At 43.6% G+C, this 21,532-nt stretch overlaps 1 protein-coding gene across 4 annotated transcripts in view; it reads left to right on the top strand.

Annotated features, from left to right (window-relative positions):
* The first annotated feature begins 1,124 nt into the window (after nt 1–1,124).
* Nucleotides 1,125–21,532, top strand: part of Dennd4c (DENN domain containing 4C) — a 95,210-nt gene continuing 74,802 nt past the window's right edge. For 3 of the 4 annotated variants that reach the window (XM_085839193.1, XM_029475927.2, XM_021159971.3), the window contains exon 1: nt 1,125–1,471. The gene's annotated coding sequence lies outside the window, so the exon portion shown is untranslated. Of the gene's footprint in view, nt 1,526–21,532 lie in introns of all 4 variants that reach the window. The other variant, XM_029475926.2, reaches the window with a different exon arrangement.

The following is a 21,532-nucleotide window of genomic DNA, read 5'->3' as shown; positions in this document are numbered from 1 at the left end:
ACCCCTGCCGCCTAATCTGTCCTTTGCCAAGAGGAAAAAAGTTGTAACTTATTTTAAGCTATTTGTTCCTTGAAAAATTGATACCCTAAAAAAATTGTCACCAAGTGGTAGCACAAGTCTTTAATTCCAGCAATGGAGGGTGAGTGTTTAAGGCCAGCCTGATTTACAAATAAGACTTGCAGGAAATGCCAGGGCTAAATAGCGAGACCCTATGCACCACCTTACCCTCTGCCAAACAAACAAAACAAATTAAAATATTTTGTCAAAATTTCATTACAGCGAAGACTCTCCAATTCCGTCCTTCAGTACCTGCAGAACTGAAAACTGGGTGCTAAAGAGATTATTATTTCAGAGTTCTTGCTGCTCTCTTTAGGACCACAGTTAAATCCTCAGCACTCTGTCCTGAGGCTCACAACCATCAGCTTCAGAATGTTTACCTCGAGATCTAGGTTACCTTTGAGAGGCAGCAAATTACGATTATCTAAACTAAAGAGTTACACGTTTGGCGTTATCAAAATCTGGGCAGAAGTAGAGAAAGACAATGCAGCTAAGGTCTCTCAGATGTCTTTGGATGGCTTAGAGAAGGGCAGCCCTCCAGTGTCACTCAGACTTTGGGGTCACACAGTTATGGGTGGAACTTCCAGCCTCTACTAAAGAGAAACTGCAAGCCTCTCTTGGCTTTTTTTTTTTTTTTTTTCTTTCATTGACCTTGAGCTATTCTATGTCACTTTCTCATTCTCTGAAAACCGGAGCCTGGAGAGGCGGTAGTCACCTGCCACAGGCAACCGCAACAAAACAAAACAAAATAAAACAAAACAAAACAAAAAACCGCAGAACAAACAGAAAGGTTACAACTAGCGCCGGGAGAGCTGGAGGACTCTCTCTTCGGCGTCGGGATTCTAAGGAGCGCCCCGAGGTCGGCCAGAATTCTGCCAGGAGGAGGGCGCTCACGGGGCGGGGCACAAGCGCAGAGGCGTGGCCTGAGCCTGAGGCTTGGTAGGAGTCTGGGGGCGTGGGTCAACCTCTGGGCGGAGCCCAACCACAGGGGCGTGGCTCTAGCGGGGCGGGTCCGACCTCGGACCCCACCCCCGGCGTCCTTTCTACCGCCCCCGCAGAAGGAAAGGGAGAGGGACAGAGGGAGGGAAAGTGGTGTTCTGTGGAAAAGAGCGGAAGGAAGGGAAGGCAAAAAAGAGTAGGGAACAGAAACATGGCGGTCCGTGGTCCGGACAGTCTCGCCCCGGGCAGTGCCTAGACGTTGGTCCTCCCGCAGCGCCGGCGGCTCGCGAGTCCTTCGGTCGGCAGTTGCCCTCGCTGCAGGCTGTCCCCTGGAGACCCGGCCGCGCGGAGGCGCAGGCGCAGAGGGGCCCCGGAGTCCCGGCCCTGCCAGCGGAGGGTGCCCAGGCCGCGTAGCCGGCGCTTTCTCACCCCAGGAAGCTCCGGTGTCGGACAGTCGCCGACTGGGCCGGCGCAGGTGAGTCCGCACCGCCGCCCTGCCCGATTCCTCCCGCGCCACCAGGCTGCTCAGGTAGCGTGCGGGACTGCGCGGGAGGAGGGGAGCGGCAGGCTGGCCTAGTCGCTGAGTGAGTGGGCGGGAGGTCCCCGGAGCCCGCGGGCTGCCGTTCGGAGAGGCTGCGGCCGGAGGGCCTCGAGAGGATCGGCTCGGTGCAGGGACCGGGCCTGGCCTCTGCCGCCGGGGTGAGGCGGGAACCAGGCTCTCAGGCTCTGGCCCGGCCGGCGGGGTGCTGAGCGGTGGAGGCTGGGGTGGAGCGTAAGGATCCGTGGACGCTGCGGAGGTGGAGGTACCGGGGTGCAGGCAGGTGCCGCAGGTGAATCCAGGGCATTTCCTCCTCTGCCGGACCGTGGCTGGTGTTTAGGGTTGCTTTGTTGGGGATAACTTATAGGAAGGCTCCATTCAGCTCTGGAGTGACTAAACTCAAATAAAGCCAACTAATGAGCCCCTAAGTGCAGACTCTTGTAAGAGCCGTAACTTTAAAGCTTTGGAGATGCTGTCACGTCTTCCCCCTCTCCTTTTTGTGATTCCTAGGCCGTTTCCCTTCCGAAGAATGTGCTTGGAGAGAACAAATAAGGAATGACCCAGTTTTTAAAATGCCCCCCCCAACCCCCGCTTCCCTTCAAATTTCGTTGGTTTCACACGGGAAAATTTAAGGCAGTTACTGTAGTTACTTGAGCAAATGTGAGAGAAGGTGTCATTCCCCCTTACTGAAAGTACAACTTGCTGTGCGATTGTGTCTAGAGAGGTCATGCACGTAGTCTGAGCAGTTGACGTACTTAGGCTACTTAATTATGTGCAAACTCGAGTCCCTAGAAATAGGTCTTCCCGTCTCTCACCATGCTTCCAAGAAGCAAGCTAGAAAAGATCCTTAGGTGCAGTGTCTTGTTGGCCAGGTTTTCAGTAAACATTTGATTTGACTTGATAACCATGTAAATATACTAAACTACCTCGAATCTAGAACTCATTATGTGACTTTTTTGTTAAAAAAGAATTGCAAAAGGAAAACTTTTTATCATAGTCATTATAACCATAAAACCCGCTATATTTTCTGCTTTGTTCTCAATATTAATGTTAAAAAGTTAGCAAACTGCCTTCTTGATGTAAGACTGGGAACTCAGAAATCTCAGACATAATCTTAGACTTGTGCTCATGAATATGACCTACCTCTTACTGGATTGCTCTTTTAGTTAGTGGCAAAAGGTTTCCTGCTATTCAGTCCACTCCTTTGACTATTTACTATTTATAAAGTACTGGGTTGAGATTAAGGGGTCTAATCGTCTTTATTACCGCTCTTAGTGAAATGATTCCATGTCATTTGATTTTTGGCCAGTAGTGCCTTGCTTGGAGTATAATTGTTTGTGTATTTGAATAATAGAAAAGATGTGTCAGAAATGTTGATGATTTGTATTTTAATAATTTACTCCTGTGTAATTTGTAAATGAGTGCGTTCTGGTGGGAATAAATACAGCGTTGAGACTTGAGCTTGTAGCTGAAGAAATTTGTGGAAAAGTGGGTGGAGACTATTCTTAAAATCAAATGTTTTAAAGTGCAAGGAACTGCCGCCCACGTTGTGTAGGCTGTGACAGTTGAGGATGGCAGGTTTGGATGGTTATTTGGGCAGGAGCTCTGTCTAAGGAAACACATACTGCATCATAGGAACCTGCAGTTTGTAACTTTTGCATGGTAAGTAATGACAAGGCACTTTTGCTTTTTTGTATACCTGCCAGTTTAGACTGAAGCATCTCATATTTTCATTGGTGTTCCCTGCTAAGACAAATACCACATTGGCTTCGCTGCTCACTTTGAAAGTTACATTTTGCCTTGTTCTTGAACCTTAGGTACAGGTTGTAAAGGGAAAAAGAAAGCAGCTGCGTCAGTGGCAGTTGTCTCTCTCATCCGACTGCTCTGATCTGAAAACAGAGTGTCTGTTATAACTTGAACTTCTAGTAGAAAATGCTTGCAGAAAATTAGGTCACAAGTTTTCATAACACATGAATTAAAATGTTACCTTTTTAAGGACTGTGCTGCACAAGCCATGGCTTCTTTCAGATGGTCTGTGTTATAGATTTGTATCAGTGGGATGCCTTGGTGGAATGGGAAGTTTCTTTAGCAGTTAAACTTTGGGAAGCCAGGTGTGGTGCTGCATTCTTGAAATCCCCCCAGCACTTGGAAGGTGGAGGCCGGATGACTGTGTAGAAGTGAGGCCAGCCTTTCTACCCAGCATTCCATGACAGCTTGGGTTAAGTGGTGACACTGTGTTTAGAAGAAACAACAGAGCACCAAAAAAGACAGTTGAAAATCAGGGAGGAATGCCTTGTATGATAGCCTAGGAAAAGAGGTCTTTTAGCATCATGGTATAAGGAATTCCAAATTTAGATACTTTATTATTATTATTATTTAAGATTTATAATAGTGTTTGTGGGAAGAAGGCCTTGAATTTTCTATAATCCTCCTGCTTTTGCCTTAGTGTGGGACTAAAGGCATGCCTACTTTTTGGGGGGAGAGGGCATTGAGGGGATGTATAAAGTCCTGGTATATAGTTTAGGCAAGCCTATGCTTGCTGTTGTCGTAAATGCTGGAAGAGGTAAATGCCTAGGTAACCTTGAACTTACCACACAGCTGAGGATGACCTTAAACTCTTCTGCCTCCTATTCCCAAGTGCAGGGCTTGCAGGTCGTCCTCACTGTGGTCTGCTCAGACTTTCATTTTCCCTCCAATTGCTCTTATATCTCTTTTTTCTTTTTTTACCAAGTACATTCGTAGTATTTGCTAAGAAAGCTGGAGATACTTTCTCCTTTCGAGTTGGATGGCGTTTTTCTGTCCCTGTTTGGCTGCTGCTGCTTGCATTACTGCTGTGGAGGGAAGGCAGTGCAGTTCTCATTCATAACTTGTGCGCTGTACTATGATGTTTTTAGTTAAACCCAGAGCCTCATACATGGTGGACATTGTCTCGACCGCTAAGTCACACCTCCAGCTCACATATGTAGTTTAGACATTTAGTGGCCCTGCACTAAGAGGGAGAACGGTAACTGGGATCATATAGCTGGGCATGAACGCACATGCCTGTAACCCCAGTAGTTAGAAGATGGCAACAGGAGGATCAAGACTAGCTGGAGCTTAGGGTAAGGTTGAGGCCAGCCTGGCTAGTCAAGATCCTGCCTCAGAAAACAAAGTAAGGGCCAGTGAGACAGCTGGGCATGTAAGGCACTTGTTACCAACCCTAATGACCTGAATTTGATCCCTAGGCCCCACATGGTGGGAGCAAAGCGACTCCTGCAAGTTGTCTTTCGATCTACATTCATGCGCTATACCATGTGCTTCACCTACATACACAAATAAATAAACAATAAAAAATTAGACAAATGAAAACAAAGGAAAAAACAAAACAACAACAAAAACAAAGCCCCAGGAACAACATGGTGTGGTTTGGGTGCATGCCTGTTATCCTAGTACTTGGGAGACTGAAGTGAGAGAGTTATGAGTTCAAAGCCAATCTGGGCTATGAGACCCTGTCTCAAAAAAGCAGTAAGGAAAAGAAATACAACAACAAAGGGGAGTAGGTAAAAGAAGTGGGGGAAAAAGGCAAAGCACAGAAAATATTTGTGAAACTATAATAGTAGATGTGTGTACTATTCATCTGTTCAAAGCCATAGGATTAATACCACCAAGAGGGACCCTGTGCACTAGAGACTCTAGATGATGACAGTGTGTGGACATTGCACATTCTCCAGTTATTAACACAGCTAACACTCTGAAGAGGGTAGCTGTGTAGTGGAGGTGGCTATGCACTGGTGAGATTATATGGGAACTGTAGTATAGATAGCTGGGCCAATCAATCACAGTCAGGCCGTGGATTCCAGACCCTCCTGCTTGCCACTGATTCCCGAGTGATAGGATCATAGGTGTGTGCCACCATGATGGCTCTTGATTTTTTTGTTGCTCTAGATTTCTCTCTGTTAAAATTGCTAAAATGTACATTCAGTGATACCTGAGGAGGCTGAAGGAATAGATTAGATCTGAGGTCTGTGGTGCTGGGAACTCAGCTTGGGTCCTTTGGAAAGTGGCAAGTATTAACTGTCCGGCCATCTCTCCAGCCTTCCTGCCACTTGCCCTTCCTGCTTCCTTATGGTTACGTTTGCCTTTCTTTTTGTCTTTAAAGTTTTATTTTTATTATTTTTGATCATGTACATGTATGTGTCTGAGTGTAGGTATGTATATGTGAGTGTAACTGCCTGCAGATGCCAGAGGAGTGTCCACCATCAGTCCTCAAATTCATGTACTAGTAGCTGTCCTTCTATTTTGCTTCCCAAGTGATATCTGCCCATCTGTGTTGAGTATATTTGTTGTTTTACTTCTGGACAAAGCTCACCAATAAGCTTCTTTACTCACAGAACTAGCTATCTCCCGATTCCCCTGTACTGTGCTTGAAAGTAGTTCTGGGGCTGGAGAAATGGCTCTGCAGATAAGAACACTTGTTCTTGCAAAGGACCTGGGTTTGGTTCCCAACGCCCACATGTAACCTCCAGTTCCAGGAGCTTGTCAGGTCTTCCGGCTCTTCTGACCCTGACGGGGGTAAGACATTCAGACACAGAAATACATCTTTTTAAAAAAGTAGTTGTGGAGCCGGGTGGTGGTGGCGCACGCCTTTAATCCCAGCACTTGGGAGGCAGAGGCAGGAGGATTTCTGAGTTCGAGGACAGCCTGGTCTACAGAGTGAGTTCCAGGACAGCCAGGGCTACACAGAGAAACCCTGTCTCGAAAAACCAAAAAAAAAAAAAAAGTAGTTGTGGGGCTGGTGAGATGGCTCAGTGGTTAAGAACACCCGACTGCTCTTTCGAAGGTCTGGAGTTCAAATCCCAGCAACCACATGGTGGCTCACAACCATACGTAACGAGATCTGACTCCCTCTTCTGGAGTGTCTGAAGACAGCTACATTGTAAGTGTACTTACATATAATAAATAAATAAATCCTTTAAAAAATTAAAAAAAAAAGTACTTGTGAACAAAAATCTCCATTTGGCTCCCTCTCAAACATTTTGTTCTTATTTGTTTATTGAATGAGATTTTCCTTGCTGTATGTCCCAAGCTGGCCTGCAGTTCACAGTATGCATGGATGGGCCTCGCACTCATGGCAATTCTTTCTTTAGCATGCCATGATTAGAAGTATGTGCCACTAAACAAGCCCCACTTTCCTCCTGAATGAATAAACCTGAAAAGCTTTATTTTGTTTTGGAAAGAGTGTAGAGAGGGGGTTTACAAGATCAAAACACAGACCTATCACAGTTAACTGGAGGTTGCTTGGGAATTGGCTAATGGAACAAAACAGAAGGTGGATTTTTTTAAAGGGTCCTGTACATTACATTTGGAGCCTTCTTTTACATGGTGATCATGTACATCAGAATTTAGCTAGATTCCCAGCCCCTACATAGGAGATTTTAATATATAGAAAGGTGAATTATTCAGATGGCTAGTGAGATGGCTCAGTGGGTAAGGTTACTTGTGCCAAGCTGCCAACCTGAATTTGATCCCCAGCTCCTGCATGGTGGAGAGAGAAACTGGTTCCGGCAAAGTTGTCATCTGACTTCCTCCTTGTGCTGGGATGCCTGTGCTTCCCTCCCACACAAAACAGACAGATGTTATGCATGTGCTTTAAAAAGGGATTATTCAGTAATTTAGTTTTTCCATGATCAGTGGGACACCATGGTCGCTCTGTGGACTGTAACACATGGTAACATAAGGTGTGTTGGAGGCCTGTGTGGCTCTTTACTTTGCAGGTAGAAGACTTAATTAACTGGTCTTAAGCTTTCTTCTCTTATAAAATAATTCTTTTATTACATAACAGGTCAATTGTTTTTTTCCTGGAAGACTATTCTTACCTGTAATCTCAACATTTTCTTTAATTTTTAAATTTTTTTGTTTTTTGTTTTTTCTTTTCTTGGTTTTTTTTTTTTTTTGAGACAGGGTTTCTATGTACAGCCCTGGCTGTCCTGGAACTCACTCTGTAGACCAGGCTGGCCTCAAACTCAGAAATCCACCTGCCTCTGCCTCCCAAGTGCTGGGATTAAAGGCATATGCCACCACGCTTGGCTTAATTTTTAAATTTTATGTGTATGGGTCTTTTGCCTTAATGTATATCCCCTGGACTGGAGTTACAGATGGTTGTGAGCTGCCATGTGGGTGCTGGGAATCAAACCAGGTCCTCTGTAAGAGCAGTTGGTGCTCTTAAACTCTTATAACACAGAGCCCTCTCTCCATCCTGTATGTTTTGTTTTTCTTTTTGAGACAGGGTCTCACTCTATAGGGTAGGCTGGCCTTAAACTTGCAAAATTGTTTCTGCCTTAGCCTTTACACCTGGCTTGAAGTGTGACTTTCAATTATTTGGAGAGTTCCTTTCCAACCACACAGACAGGGTCTTTCACTGTGTAGCTCTGGCTAGCGTGGCCTTGAACTTAGAGAGATCCAATAGCCTCTTCTCTGGAATACTGAGATTAAAGATAAATCTGGCGTGTGTGTGTGTGTGTGTGTGTGTGTGTGTGTGTGTGTGTTTTCCATGTCACTATTTTAAAACTTTTTCATGTGCTTGTGTTTGCATATGTGTGTTTATATGTGTTTACATGTGTGAAGCACCTCTATGAGTAGAGGTGTGCATACAGGCATGTGAGTGTGCATATAGAGGATGGGGGTTGATATCAGGGAATCTTCCTTAATTTTTCTTCCACCGTTTTCTTACCAGGCAGGATCAAACCAAAAGCTCACATACAGCTAGTCTCAGAAGCCCAATTATTCTGGGATTCCCATCTCTGCCTTCAGAGGTGGAATTATAGGAAGGCCACCAAGCCTATTCAGAATTTATTTACATAGGTTCTGGGGATTGAACTCTTGCTTGTGGGGCAAGAACTGTAATCACTGGGCCATCTCTGACTTTTTTTTAATAAACATTTGTGTGTATGTATGTATATATGGTTGCTATGGTACCTGTGTGGTGGTCAGAGGACAACTCGCAGGAATTGGTTTCTCCTTCTACCATTTGAGGCCTGTAGACCCAGACTGTCAGGTATAGTGGTAAGTGCCTTAATCTACTGAGCTGTCTCACTGACCCATCTGTCTGTTTGGATTTTTGAGACATGATCTTTTCTAAATATGGAGCTAGCCTGGAGCTCCATATTTATTGGTCCAGGCCATCCTTATACTCAAGATTCTTATGTTGTACTTGGCATTTGATATACCTGGAGTTGCAGGCATATCTTCTGTCACCAGACTAACATTAACATGTTAGTCTGTACAGTTTCTAGTGGACTTTTGTTCAGTTTTCTTTGAATGAAAAAGAAATTGTTGTGTTTTATTTTAAAAAGACCAGGAAGCCGGGCGTGGTGGCGCATGCCTTTAATCCCAGCACTCCGGAGGCAGAGGCAGGCGGATTTCTGAGTTCAAGGCCAGCCTGGTCTACAAAGTGAGTTCCAGGACAGCCAGGGCTATACAGAGAAACCCTGTCTCGAAAAAAAAAAAAAAAAAAGACCAGGATATGTTTTATAGAGCATGGTATGGTGAGGTGAGAGGGGTGCCTCAGTGGGCCCATGCTGAAGTATCCCTTCCCCCTGAGGTACCAGCCATTGTACCAGGGTATAGTGTGGAATAGAGTTTATTTAAGGCATGGGAAGGGGAGTTCAGAAGGGAGTAGAGACAGAGAAAGACAGAGGAGCTAGGGCAGCCAGGAACAAATGGAGAAGAAGGGAAGAGGAGAGAAGGAAAAGGGGTCAGAGAGAGAAGAGACTCAGAGAAGGAAGGGTCAGAGAGTGAGGAGGGGTCTAACAGCTCCTTTTATAGCAAGCCAGGCATATCTGACTGTTGCCAGGTAACTGTTGGGTGAAGGCTAGAAGGAATGCCAACATAAATAAAAAAGGAAAGGGCGTGTCTCTCCTAGGTGTGATGGAGGAGAAAGTTATAGATAAAAAGGAGCATGTAGCCAGAGACAGGGACATCTGGGAGAGTGCAGAGTGGACATGACTCTGAGTCATGTGAGGAGAAGGGGAAGGGAAAGGGGGAAGTCCTGGGAAGGAGGAAGAAGAGAGAGGAGAAACAGGTGCAGCAACTGGGAGCTCAAAAGTGAAGGGGTAACTAGAATGGCTGATTATCTAGGAAAGGGCTGCTGGAGGACCATAGGCCCAGTTCAGACACTGGACTGGAGTTCAGTGGGGTTGGGGGCCAGGGTATGCTAGCCAGGAAGATCCCGTGTTAGGTAGAGACTAAGGGATGCAGAGAGAACCTGGTAACCAGGTCCACTTTGATATGTTAGATAGGCACCTCAGCCCTTTGTCCCAGGTGTGAAACCTGACACTTAGTAATCCTTAACTCTTGCTTGAATCTGAATATGTGATTACAAAATGGTTATTTTCTATTATTCCTTTTCCCCACCCACACCATTTGACATTCTTTTTTAAAAAAAGATTTATTTATTTATTTTATGTATGTGAGTACACTGTATCTGTATCTGTACAGATGGTTGTGAGCCTTCATGTGGTTGTTGGGAATTGAATTTTTAGGACCTCTGCTCGCTCTGATCAGCCCTGCTCACTTCTGTCAGCCCTACTCGCTCAGTCCCTGCTTGCTCCGGCCCAAAGATTGATTTATTATTATACATAAGTACACTGTAGCTGTCTTCAGATGCACCAGAAGAGGCCATCAGATCTCATTATGGGTGCTTGTGAACCACCATGTGGTTGCTGGGAATTGAACTCAGGACCTCTGGAAGAGCAGTCAATGTTCTTACCTGCTGAGCCATCTCTCCAGCCCACCATTTGACATTGTATTGTAAAAAGTCTTCTGACCTTCATTTTGTAGGATCAGAATGGGCTTGCATTTAATGTATTATAATTGTAATCTATTGCTACCATTCTTTGTCTTTTTGTATGCAGTTTACACCTGAATCATGCCCCCAGTTTCTGCCACACATTTTGATTCAGAGATCATCCACAGTTTGAATTATGGGAGACTCATTAACCTAGGACCTGTGACTACTGGCTGTCCTGGAACTCTGTAGACCAGGCTGCCTAAGACCCAGAGATCTATGTCCCTCTGCCTCCCTAGTCCTGGAATTAAAGGAGTAAGACACCACCGTTTGGCTCTGGGTATGTTTTTAAGCAATCAGAACTAGGAAGTGTTGTGATCATAAAAAGAGAAAGAAATATTAGAATATGTTCTGGCTGGGTGTGGGAAGGTAAGGTGTAGGGGAAGGGGATGTCTTGGTGGGCCCATGCCAAGGCATCCCTTCCCCCTGAGGGACCTAGCACACGAAGGTATAGTATAGAACAGAGTTTATTTAGGGCATGGGGAGGGGAGTTAAGAGGATAGCAGAGGCAGAGAAAGGCAGAGAGAAGGAAAGAGTAGAGAAGTAGAGGCTGGTCATGACCATGTGGAGGAAGGGGGTAAGGGAATTGGGGGGGGGGCGGGCAAGAGGCAAGAGAGCAAGAGAGGGAGGAGGGGCCTAGCAGCCTCTTTTATAGTGGGCCAGGCCTACCTGGCTGTTGCCAGGTAACTGGGGAGGAGCATACCTGGCTACTGCCAGATAACTGTAGGGGTGGAGTCCAGACAGAATGCCAATATTCCCCCGTTTTGGTTTAGTTAAAAAAGAAAAAATTAGGAAGAGGTGATGGTGAAGCAGGAATAGTGTTGATACCTAGCTGCTTCATGCTGACATTGGAGCAGCGTGTCTCTGGGGAACCTAGAGGGATGGGTATGGGGGATGTTTGTCCAGAGTTGGCTGCTTCCTTGCTGTCCAGGGTCTGTGGGGCCATCTGAGCATAGGTCGGAAGGAACAGGTCCAGTAAGAAGCGTTTGTGTCTGAGAGGAGATTGGAGCATCTGAAGGTTGCTTCTCTGGAGCTGTCCTGGATGTAGCAAGTGCCCGGACTTGTCAAGATGTTGGAACACATTATTACAAGTAGATAATAAGATTAAGTACATTTGGGAGAAAGTCACATTTTTCTTAAGATGTACATTTGAGCCGGGCAGTGGTGGCACACGCCTTTAATCCCAGCACTTGGGAGTTCGAGGACAGCCTGGTCTATAGAGTGAGTTCCAGGACAGCCAGGGCTACACAAAGAAACCCTGTCTCGAAAAACCAAAAAAAAAAAAAAAAAAAAAAAAGATCGTGGTGACAGAAAATGAGTTTGTCCAGGCAGATTTAAGTCTGTGACCAAGCTGAGCATGCTGGCCATGAGAACAGCCAGGGGTGTAGGAACCTGGATAGGTAGGCACCGAGTTACAGGTGGTGGCTGTAGCTGCACAGTGCCTGGCCAGCGTACCTGTGGCCCCAGGGGCCAGTTGCTGCTGAGGCAGGGGTGCTTGGCAGCACCAAGTGTGAGTGGGCTGAGGGAGCTAGCAGGAGGGGGAGGAGGGCAGCCTGGAATTCTCAGTTGCAAGAAAGAAACTGTAATGCTCAGAGCTGGAGCCGCTAAGCTAAAGAGCAGTTTTCCAGGCCTAGCCTGGAATTCTCAGCCTCAAAAAAGAAACTGTCTCTGGGACCATGCAGATGGTCACTCTGACCAGTCGAGGATGAGGGCTTACCAGACCTGGGCTTGTGGCTGAGATGGAATGCAAACCTGCAGAGTTTCTGGATCTCAGTCACAGTACACCAATGTTGTGATCATAAAAAGACAACGAAATATTAATATATGTTTTGTGGGGGTGTAGGGGAAGTGGGTGCCTCAGTGGGCCCATGCCAAGGCATCCTTTCCCCCTGAGAGACCAGCCACATGACGATATAGCATGGAATAGAGTTTATTTAGGGCATGGGTAGGGGAGTTAAGAGGGTAGCAGAGGCAGAGAAAGGCAGAGAGAAGGAGAGAGTAGAGAAGTAGAGGCTGGCCATGACCATGTGGAGAGAGGGGGGAAGGGAATGGGGAGAGAGGGGGAGGAAGGGGGCAAGAGAGCAAGAGAGGGAGGAGGGGCCCAGTTGCCCCTTTTATAGTAGGCCAGGCCTACCTGGCTATTGCCAGGTAACTGTGGGGAGAAGCATACTTGGCTGCTGCCAGGTAACTGTGGCGGTGGAGTCCAGACAGAATACCAGCAGGAAGGACACACATACACACAGTTTTTTTAAAAAATCTCTTCTTGGGCTAGAGAGATGGCTCAGAGGTTAAGAGCACTGGCTGTTCTTCTAGAAGTCTGGAGTTCAATTCCCAGCAACCACATGGTGGCTCACAACCATCTATAAGGAAACTTGGTGCCCTCTTCTGGTCTGCATGCATACATGCAGGCAGAATGCTGTATGCAAGGTAAATAAATCTAAAGCAAAAACAACAAAAAATACCACTCAGACAACAAGAACCTAAAGGTTTCAAAAAATTTCTTCTTATGTGTATCTGCATTTGACTGTGTACATATGAGTGCAGGTACCCACAGAGGCCATGAAAGGATGTTGGATCTCCTGGAGCTAGAGTTAGAGGTAGTTGTGAACCTCCTCACATGGTTTCTGGGAATTGGACTCAGTTCTTTGGAAAGCATCAAGCACTCTTAACCTGCTGAGCCATCTCCAGCACAGTGGTTCTCAGTCTTCCTACTACTGCAACCCTTTACTACAGTTCTCACGTTATGGTGACCCCAATCATAAAGTTATATTTGTTGCCCTTTCATAACTGGAATTTTGCTACTATTATGAATCATAATATAAATATCTGATATATGACCCCTAGGTTGAAAACTGTTCTGGTACCTATTAATTGTTTTGAGACAGGATCTCATTTTCCCCAGTTGGCTTTTACATCTCCAATTCTCCTCTCTTTTTCTCTGTAGGGCTGGGTCATAGGCCTGTGCTCCCATCCCTGGCTCTTGTGGAATATCATCATTTTGAACAGGAGCCTTCTGTCCATTAGCAGTCCTTCTGCATTTCTCTTGAATCCCTGCCTGCCTGAGTCTGCTATTCATTCACTTCTGCTTCTATAGATTTGCTGTTCTAAGCATTTTAATGAAATAGAACCATATTGCATATGTTTGTCTGTGGCTGGCTTACTCCACTCAATTGTGTAAATAAATATCTCATACTACATTTTGGACATGTGGTACCGATGGATATTGGTACCAGTTGATGGACATGTAGACTGCTGTTATTGCTGTTGTAAATACTGTCCACATACATATGTAATAAGTCAATAAAACATACATGTACATATATGTATATTTAAATTATTGGAGCAGGGATATTGACTCATGTGCTAAAGTGTTTGCTGTGCAAGCAAGAGTACTTGATTCCCAGCATCCACATTAAAAAGCCAGGTGCTCCCATAATCCCAACACTGAGAGGGTAAGGAGGTGGGGATCCCTAGCATCTTGCTGGCCAGTCTACTGAATTGGTGAGCTCTAGGTTCAATGACAAACCTTGACTCAAAAAAAAAAAAAAAAAAGGCAGAAAAACCCTTGAGGAAGACACCCAGGATCTACCTCTGGCCTCCACAGGCTTGTGTTCACATACTCAAGGGCACTTCCTGCTCCTTAATAAAAAGTTAAAGAAAATCAAATTATTTTAATTTTTTCTAGTGATGCTGTAGATTGAACTCAGAACTTCTCCCAAACTAGGAAAGTAACTGAGGCATGTCCTCAACCTTAAAATTATAATTTTTGAATAGTTTTAGATTTAAAGAAAAGTTGAAACGGTGGTATGGATTTTTGTATTATTCTCCTGATAACATTGTATGTTACTTGTTGGATGTGGCCAGCCCCAATCTCCAGCGAATCTTCCCTGTTTGCCACTACACCTGGCCAGCTCAACTTTGCATAACATTCAAAAACGGAAGCTAGTTTTCCCAAGTAGATCAGTCAGTTAACAAATGGATTTACCCTATTTGCAGTGGTTGCCTGCATCCTCTACTTTCCAGGGCTTGTTTATCCTGCCTGGCTTTCTCTTTTCTTTCTTTTTTCCTCTTCCTCTTTCCTTCCTTCATCCCCACACACTCACCTTTCCTCCCTCCCTCCCCTCAGTCCTTCCCTCCTCTACTCCTCTGGCTCTGGCTGTCTTGAGACAGGACCTCAGTCAGTCAGTAGCCTTTGCTGATGTGAATGAAACTCACTGTCCAGCCTAGGCCTGGAACTTGCTTTAATCCGTCCATTTTAACTTTCTGTAGGCTAGCCTAAGCACTTTTAGGCATTTGTGTTTGCAGCCTCTTTTTACATCGCTCTTGTGTAAAACTTTGAGCCACAGACACAACAGTGGAGAATGTCATTGTTCTGTCAACTGATTTTATTCAAAATGACTTCAGTTTTATAGTTCTTTGACTTAAGTGGTATTGATAGAGCTGTCTAAAGGAAACCATTAATCCTCTCTTTTGCATTGTTTAAATGTAGCCAATAACTGATAAAATGGTACTTTCTTTGATAAAATTGCATGGTATGGGAACATGCAGATAAATTTTGAAAAAAAATTTTTTTTTCCGAGACAGGGTTTCTCTGTGTGGCCCTGGCTGTCCTGGAACTCACTTTGTAGACCAGGCTGGCCTCGAACTCAGAAATCTGCCTGCCTCTGCCTCCCAAGTGCTAGGATTAAAGGCATGCACCACCACACCCGGCAAATTTTGAAATTTTGATAACAGAGGAATTGTGGGGATGATATTTTGTTGTGTAAGTTGAATAATGTTTTGTCTACATTAATGAATGAATTCCCTGGGCACTAGGCATTGTACCACATGCCTTTAATTTCAGCACTTAGGAGGGAGAAGCTGTTATAAAATATAATGCGGTGGTAGGTGGAGTACCTGACTTGGCATGGGCCAAGGTGTCTTTCTGAGAAATTAGGCCATGTGACAGACCTGGTATAAGGGAAGTTTATTTGGGGGAAAGGAGGGGAGTGAGGACCTGGAGAAGGGGTAGAGCAGATAGAATTCATCAGAGCTGTTGGGGGTGGGAGGCAGAGGACAGAAAGAGAGGCCAGCCTGGAAAAAAGAGGGAGAGGGAGAGGGAGAGGGAGGGGGAGGGGTGGGGGAAGAAGGAAGAGGAGGAAAAGGAAGAGGAGGTAGGCTTTAGAAAAAGCTTTGTTAAACCTGAGCATGATGACGTATCCCTGTAATCCCTTCAGATGGAGGACAAATGAGAGTGTGAGACTATCCTGAGCTACAGAGTGAGTTCTAGCTAGTGTGGGTTTCAGAGTGAGACCCTGTCTTTAAAACACAGACAGGAAGAAAAGCTTTTGCTACATAGAGTTGCTCAAGGTTTAGAGCAAAGAGTCATGGGACACTGTGGGAATGTAAATTGGTACAAACATGAAAATTAATTAGGAAGATTACTCAAAATTATATTAAAAATAGAACCACTATATGGTCTGGCAATCAAACGTCTATAGCCAGAGTAAAGTTTCTGTCTTGAGGTGATACCTAACCCCAGGCTCATTTCAGCAGGGTATAGAGATAACTTAGTGTCACTAAGCAGATGAATGAATAAAAGATGTGAGGTACACATACACAGAGAAATAGTGTTCAGCCGTAAGGTAGATGCAGTATGAAGTGCTCATGGTGAAGAGTTAAATGTCTAGTATTTGGGCATTTCAGAGGATGAGGCCAAAGGATAAAAGGATTGCTGTGACTGATCCCCACTCCTCCATCACCCCCACTGGGAAAAAAAATCAAACATAAATAAGTGCAGGACTGGAAAGATAGCTCAGCAGTTAAGAACACTGACTTTTCTTTCAGAGGACCTGGGTTCAGTTCCCAGCACATCAGGCATCTCAAAACAGCTTGTAGCTCCAGCTTCAGAATTCAAACGCTCTAGCCTTTTCAGGATCTTTTAAGCTCATGCGCATATAGTCTTACACAGATACATATATTTTATTTTTTATTTTTTGTTTTTCTTTGGTTTTTTTTTTGTTTGTTTGTTTGTTTTTTGTTTTTTTGAGGCTGGGTTTCTCTGTATAGCCCTGGCTGTCCTGGAACTCACTTTGTAGACCAGGCTGGCCTCGAGCTCAGAAATCCACCTACCTTTGCCTCCCAAGTGCTGGGATTAAAGGCGTGCGCCACCACGCCCGGCAATACATATATTTTAAAATGATTTTTAATTTTATGTTATGGATGATATGTCTGAATGTATATTTGTGCTTTACATGCATTCAGTGCCTTTAGAGGCTAGAAGAGAATCTGGGAAATTAGACACTTGTGAGCTGGGAATTGAACCCAGGTCCTCTGTAAGAGCAGCCAGCCGTCTTAATCTCTGAGCATCACCCCAGTCCCCAAGACACATAATTTACAAATAAAAACATAATCTTTTTAAAAATTATTTATTTATTTATGTATATGAGTACACTGTAGCTGTCTTCAGACACATCAGAAGAGGGTATCAGATCACATTGCAGATGGTTGTGAACCACCACATGGTTGCTGGGAATTGAACTCACGACCTTTAAGAAGAGTAGCCAGTGCTCTTAACCTCTGAGCCATCTCACCAGCCCCAAAAATAAATCTTAAAAAATAAGAGAGGCAGAGGTAAGTAGATCTCCAAGAGTTCAAGGTTAGTTTGGTCTGCTAGCAAGTTCTGTGCTGGCCAGGGATACATAATGAGACTCTGTTTCAAAAAACAACAGCAACAAAACCCTTTTAACCTCTTATTATCCTCTCCTGGAGCATCCCCTTTGTTTACTGCTCTAGTTGGCCCATGAGCCTGGGAGGCAATTTATACTCTGAGGTTTAGATCACAAGGACAAGCCACACATGGCAAAAACATAGTTTTCCATAGAGGCATATGAATAACAACAGCTGAAGCAAACTCATTCCTATCTGCTACCTGCCTGGTAGGAACACAAAAACACATTCCAAGAATAATTCTCTTTTGAAGGTCTGAGGTTACAAGACTTTTTGTCTTGTTTTCTTGGAGTTGTCTCACAAGCACTCAGAATTCTCACATTACTCCATTTTCAGACTGTGTTCCTTCTTCCAAATTAGTACCCCTTTTATTTTATTTTTTAAAGACCTATTAATAGATATTTAAATAATTTATAAATTAATAAATTTAATAATAAATGTGTATGAGTGCATGTACGTATATGCACGTGCCTGGTGCCTACAGAGGTCAGAAGAGGGTATCAGGTCCCCTGGAACTGGAATAGTTACATAGTTGTGAGCCACCACGTAGGTGCTGGAAACCAAACCTGGGTCTTTTAAAAAAACAGCAGGTGCTCTTAACTATTGAGCCATTACTCCAACTGTTTCCACACCATATTGCTGTTGTCATGATGCTAACTAGAACACAGGGCTGCAAGATAGTAACTTTACTCTGCCTAGATAATTAGAAGTGGAATTTATTACTTAATATGTTGTTATATGATAGGTATTGAATGCAAAATATATGTGATTTGAGGAGATAATAAGAAATATGCAGTAATTTGAAGAAATTCAATTATGCAAAATATTTGTCTTACAAGTAGTTGAAAATAAAAAAAAATTGAATGACATATAGAAAAGACCCACATGGTTAGAAATTAACTAATGCATTTTTAAACAAAATGTGGGCTGGGAGGTGGTAGTGCATGACTTTAATCCCAGTCCTCAGAGGTAGTGGTTAGCCTGGTCTACAGAATGAGTTTCAGGACAGCCAGGGCTACACAGAGAAGCCCTGTCTTAGAAAACAAACAAACAAATAAACAAACAACAAAAACCAAAGTGTGTGTCAGTCAGTGAGGGGTTCAAAAAGCAATTTAGAAGACATTTGAAATAGTCCAAAAATGAAAATAAAACATAATAGATTTTAAAATGTACCTAAACCAGTAGAAAAATGGAGTATTTATTATTAAGTTACTCTTATTAAAAAGTTCTGTACTCCAGTATCTTAAGTACTTTATATATCTATCCTCACAGTTACTTGAAGAAATACATTGTATCATGAACCAATTTAATACTTAGGAAACTGAGTCTCAGGGAGGTGTGGTCACATTGCTTAAAGTCAAGGTCACACTGCCAAGTTGATGGTGCTTTAAATCCTTGAGGCTTGCCATTGAACACTGTCCATCAAAATCCTGGACTTGAATAGGATCAGATGTGCACTCATGCCCATGGGCTCCTCCAGCAATTTAGAGTATATCACTTTGATATTTACAACAAGTGATCACATTTATTTTTTGTTCTGCATAGACTGGCTGAGGAAAACTTACTGGTGCCCATAGGGAAAGCTCATATATGAGCTGAGGAGCTAATATGCTCATAACTTTATATCCTCTGAACCTTAAAATGGCCAACTCTCATTTGCTATTTCTTCCTAGAAATCAAACAAATAAACAAAGACAGAGTGTGCTCAACTAAAAACTGAAGGATACCAACGTGCAGTATTCACACCAGGGTTCTTTGAATCACTGGTGTAGAAGATAATATTCAAATCATATGTACAGTAGACAGTCTAGAACAACAGACCTGACAATTTAAGGAGAAAGGATATATAGTGAACCATAAATGTATCTAAATAAATTACTTTTTTTCATGTATATATATATATATATATATATATATATATATATATATATAAAGTTCTGTACTCTTTTCCTCAGCAATGCATTTTAAATAAAATCAAAACATACTATATACATTTATGAAAGTGCCATAATGAAACTCATTTTGTGTATAATATGTGCTAATAAAAAACTTGAGAAGACAATAGAATGGATAAAGTGTACAACTCACACTTAAAATGTACGAATCTTAGAGGGGCTAGAGGTTTCGAAACCCCTCACTTGTAACTGAAGGGCTATTGACAGTTGATGGCTTCTGGTGGAGAGAGACTCAATTTTCTTTAAGGGTTGTGGCTCCTGGTAGGTTAACACAGGGGGTCAACACTCTGTAGTGGATGGCCTCACCTCCCTTAGTATGTGGGTACCACAAATTAGATTTAGTGTTTTTATTTCTTCAAAACAAAAGACCAGTTGTGAGGTGGAAAGGATGGTCTGGGTAGAGCTGGGAGGAGTCAGAACAACATGGGGGGGGTAAATATAATCAAAATATATTGCATGATTGTCTTAGGGTTTTATTGCTGTGAAAAGACACCAAGAACAAGGCAACTCTTATGTTTAACTGGGGTTTGTGTACAGTTTCAGAAGTCTAGTTTATTATCATTCATGGTGGGAAGCATGGCAGTGTGCAGGCAGAGGGACTGGAAAAAGAGCTGAGAGTTCTACATCTTCATTTGCAGGCATCAGAAGGGGATTGTGTACCACACTGGGTGTAGTTTGAGCATAGGAGATTGCCCCCACAGTGACACACTTCCTCCAACAATGACATGCCTCCGAATAGTGCCATTCCGTATGGGTCAAGCATTCAAATACATATATCTGTGGGGGCCAAGCCTATTCAAACTACCATAATGATATCCATAATTAACTAACTCAAGTATTATATTAAAAGATATAAGTCTATACACTTGGGAAAACATTGTCAAATCAAGATAGTGAAAATATCCATCAATATTCTAAATTTCCTTCTACCTCATTATTATCTCCTCATAGTGTCTTCTACCAATATAGTTTCTATCATTCGTTCATTCATTCATTCATTCGGCAGGGTTTCTCCGGGTAGTCCCAGCTGGCCTTGAACTCCAAGATCTGCCTGGCTCTACACCTGTATACCAGAATAGGGCATCAAATCTCTTTATAGATGGTCATGAGCCATCCAGTGGTTGCTGGGAATTGAACTCAGGACCTCTGGAATAGCAGCCAGTGGGTTTTTTGTTTTTTGTTTTTCAATTTTTTATTATTTTCTTCATTTACATTTCAAATGCTATCCCAAAAGTCCCCTATACCCTCCCCCTGCCCTGCTCTCCTACCTACCCACTCCCACTTCTTGGCCCTGGCGTTCCCCTGTACTGGGACATATAGTTTGCAAGACCAAGGGGCCTCTTTTTCCAACGATGGCTGACTAGGCCATCTTCAGCTACCTATGCAGCTGGAGACATAAGTTCTCGGGGTACTGGTTATTTCATATTGTTCCACCTATAGGGTTGCAGACCCCTTCAGCTCTTTGGGTACATTCTCTAGCTCCTCCATTGGGGGCCTTGTGTTCCATCCAATAGATGACTATGAGCATCCACTTCTGTGTTTGCCAGGCACTGTCATAGCCTCACCAGAGACAGCTATATCAGGGTCCTTTCAGCAACATCTTGCATTCTTAACCGCAGAGCTATCTCACAAGTCCCCCCTACCCCCCTTTATGTATGTGAGTGTTTTGCCTACTTGTATGCCTTTGCACTACATTTATGCAGTGCCTTTGGAGGCCAGAAGAAGGTGTCAGATCCCCTGGGAGTGGAGTTACAGATGGTTTTGAGCCTCCCTGTGGGTTCTGGGAATGGAACCTGGGTCCTTTGGAAGAGCAGCTAATGCTCTTAACTGCTAAGCCATCTCTCCAGCCCAGAATGATTTTACTTTTATTACATGTGTATGAATGTTTTGTGTACATATGTATATATGCATGTATGTATGTTTATGTCCCATGTATACATGGTACTCAGGAGGCAAGGAGAAGGCATTAGATTCCCCAAAATTGGAGTTACAGACAGGTGTGAACTGACATATAGGCACTAGGAATTGAACCTATCTTTTCTGGAAGAGTAGCCACTAAACTATCTCTGCAATCAGTATTTAAAATGTATATAGGCATGGTGGTGTATGCTTTAATCCAGGCAGTGGTGAGGCAGATACACAGGCTTGGTCTAAAGGGTCAGTTCTGTGCCAGGGGCTACACAGTAAACCTTGTCTCAAATATATATATACACATATATACACACACACACACACACATACATACATACATACATACATACATACATACACATATATACACACACTAATAAGAGCAACAAAAATACAAATGGAATCATGTGTGCATTCTTGGCAGGGGGGGGTTGGTTGCTTCTACTCACAATAATTTCACATCTTTTTTTAAATTCATCCATAGTACTAACTAGTATTAATATTGCATAAATCTTTACTGAATAATAGTTTGTATGCCTGAATAGTAGTGTGTATGTGCCACATTGTGAGTGTGAAGATCAGAGGACAGATTGCAGGGGC

This window comes from Mus caroli, unplaced genomic scaffold, assembly GCF_978045245.1.
Source record: "Mus caroli unplaced genomic scaffold, Mus_caroli_1 scaffold_6, whole genome shotgun sequence".
NCBI lineage: Eukaryota > Metazoa > Chordata > Mammalia > Rodentia > Muridae > Mus > Mus caroli.
The sequence above is the reverse complement of the archived record's forward strand: the minus strand, read 5'-3'. Positions and strand labels throughout refer to the sequence as shown.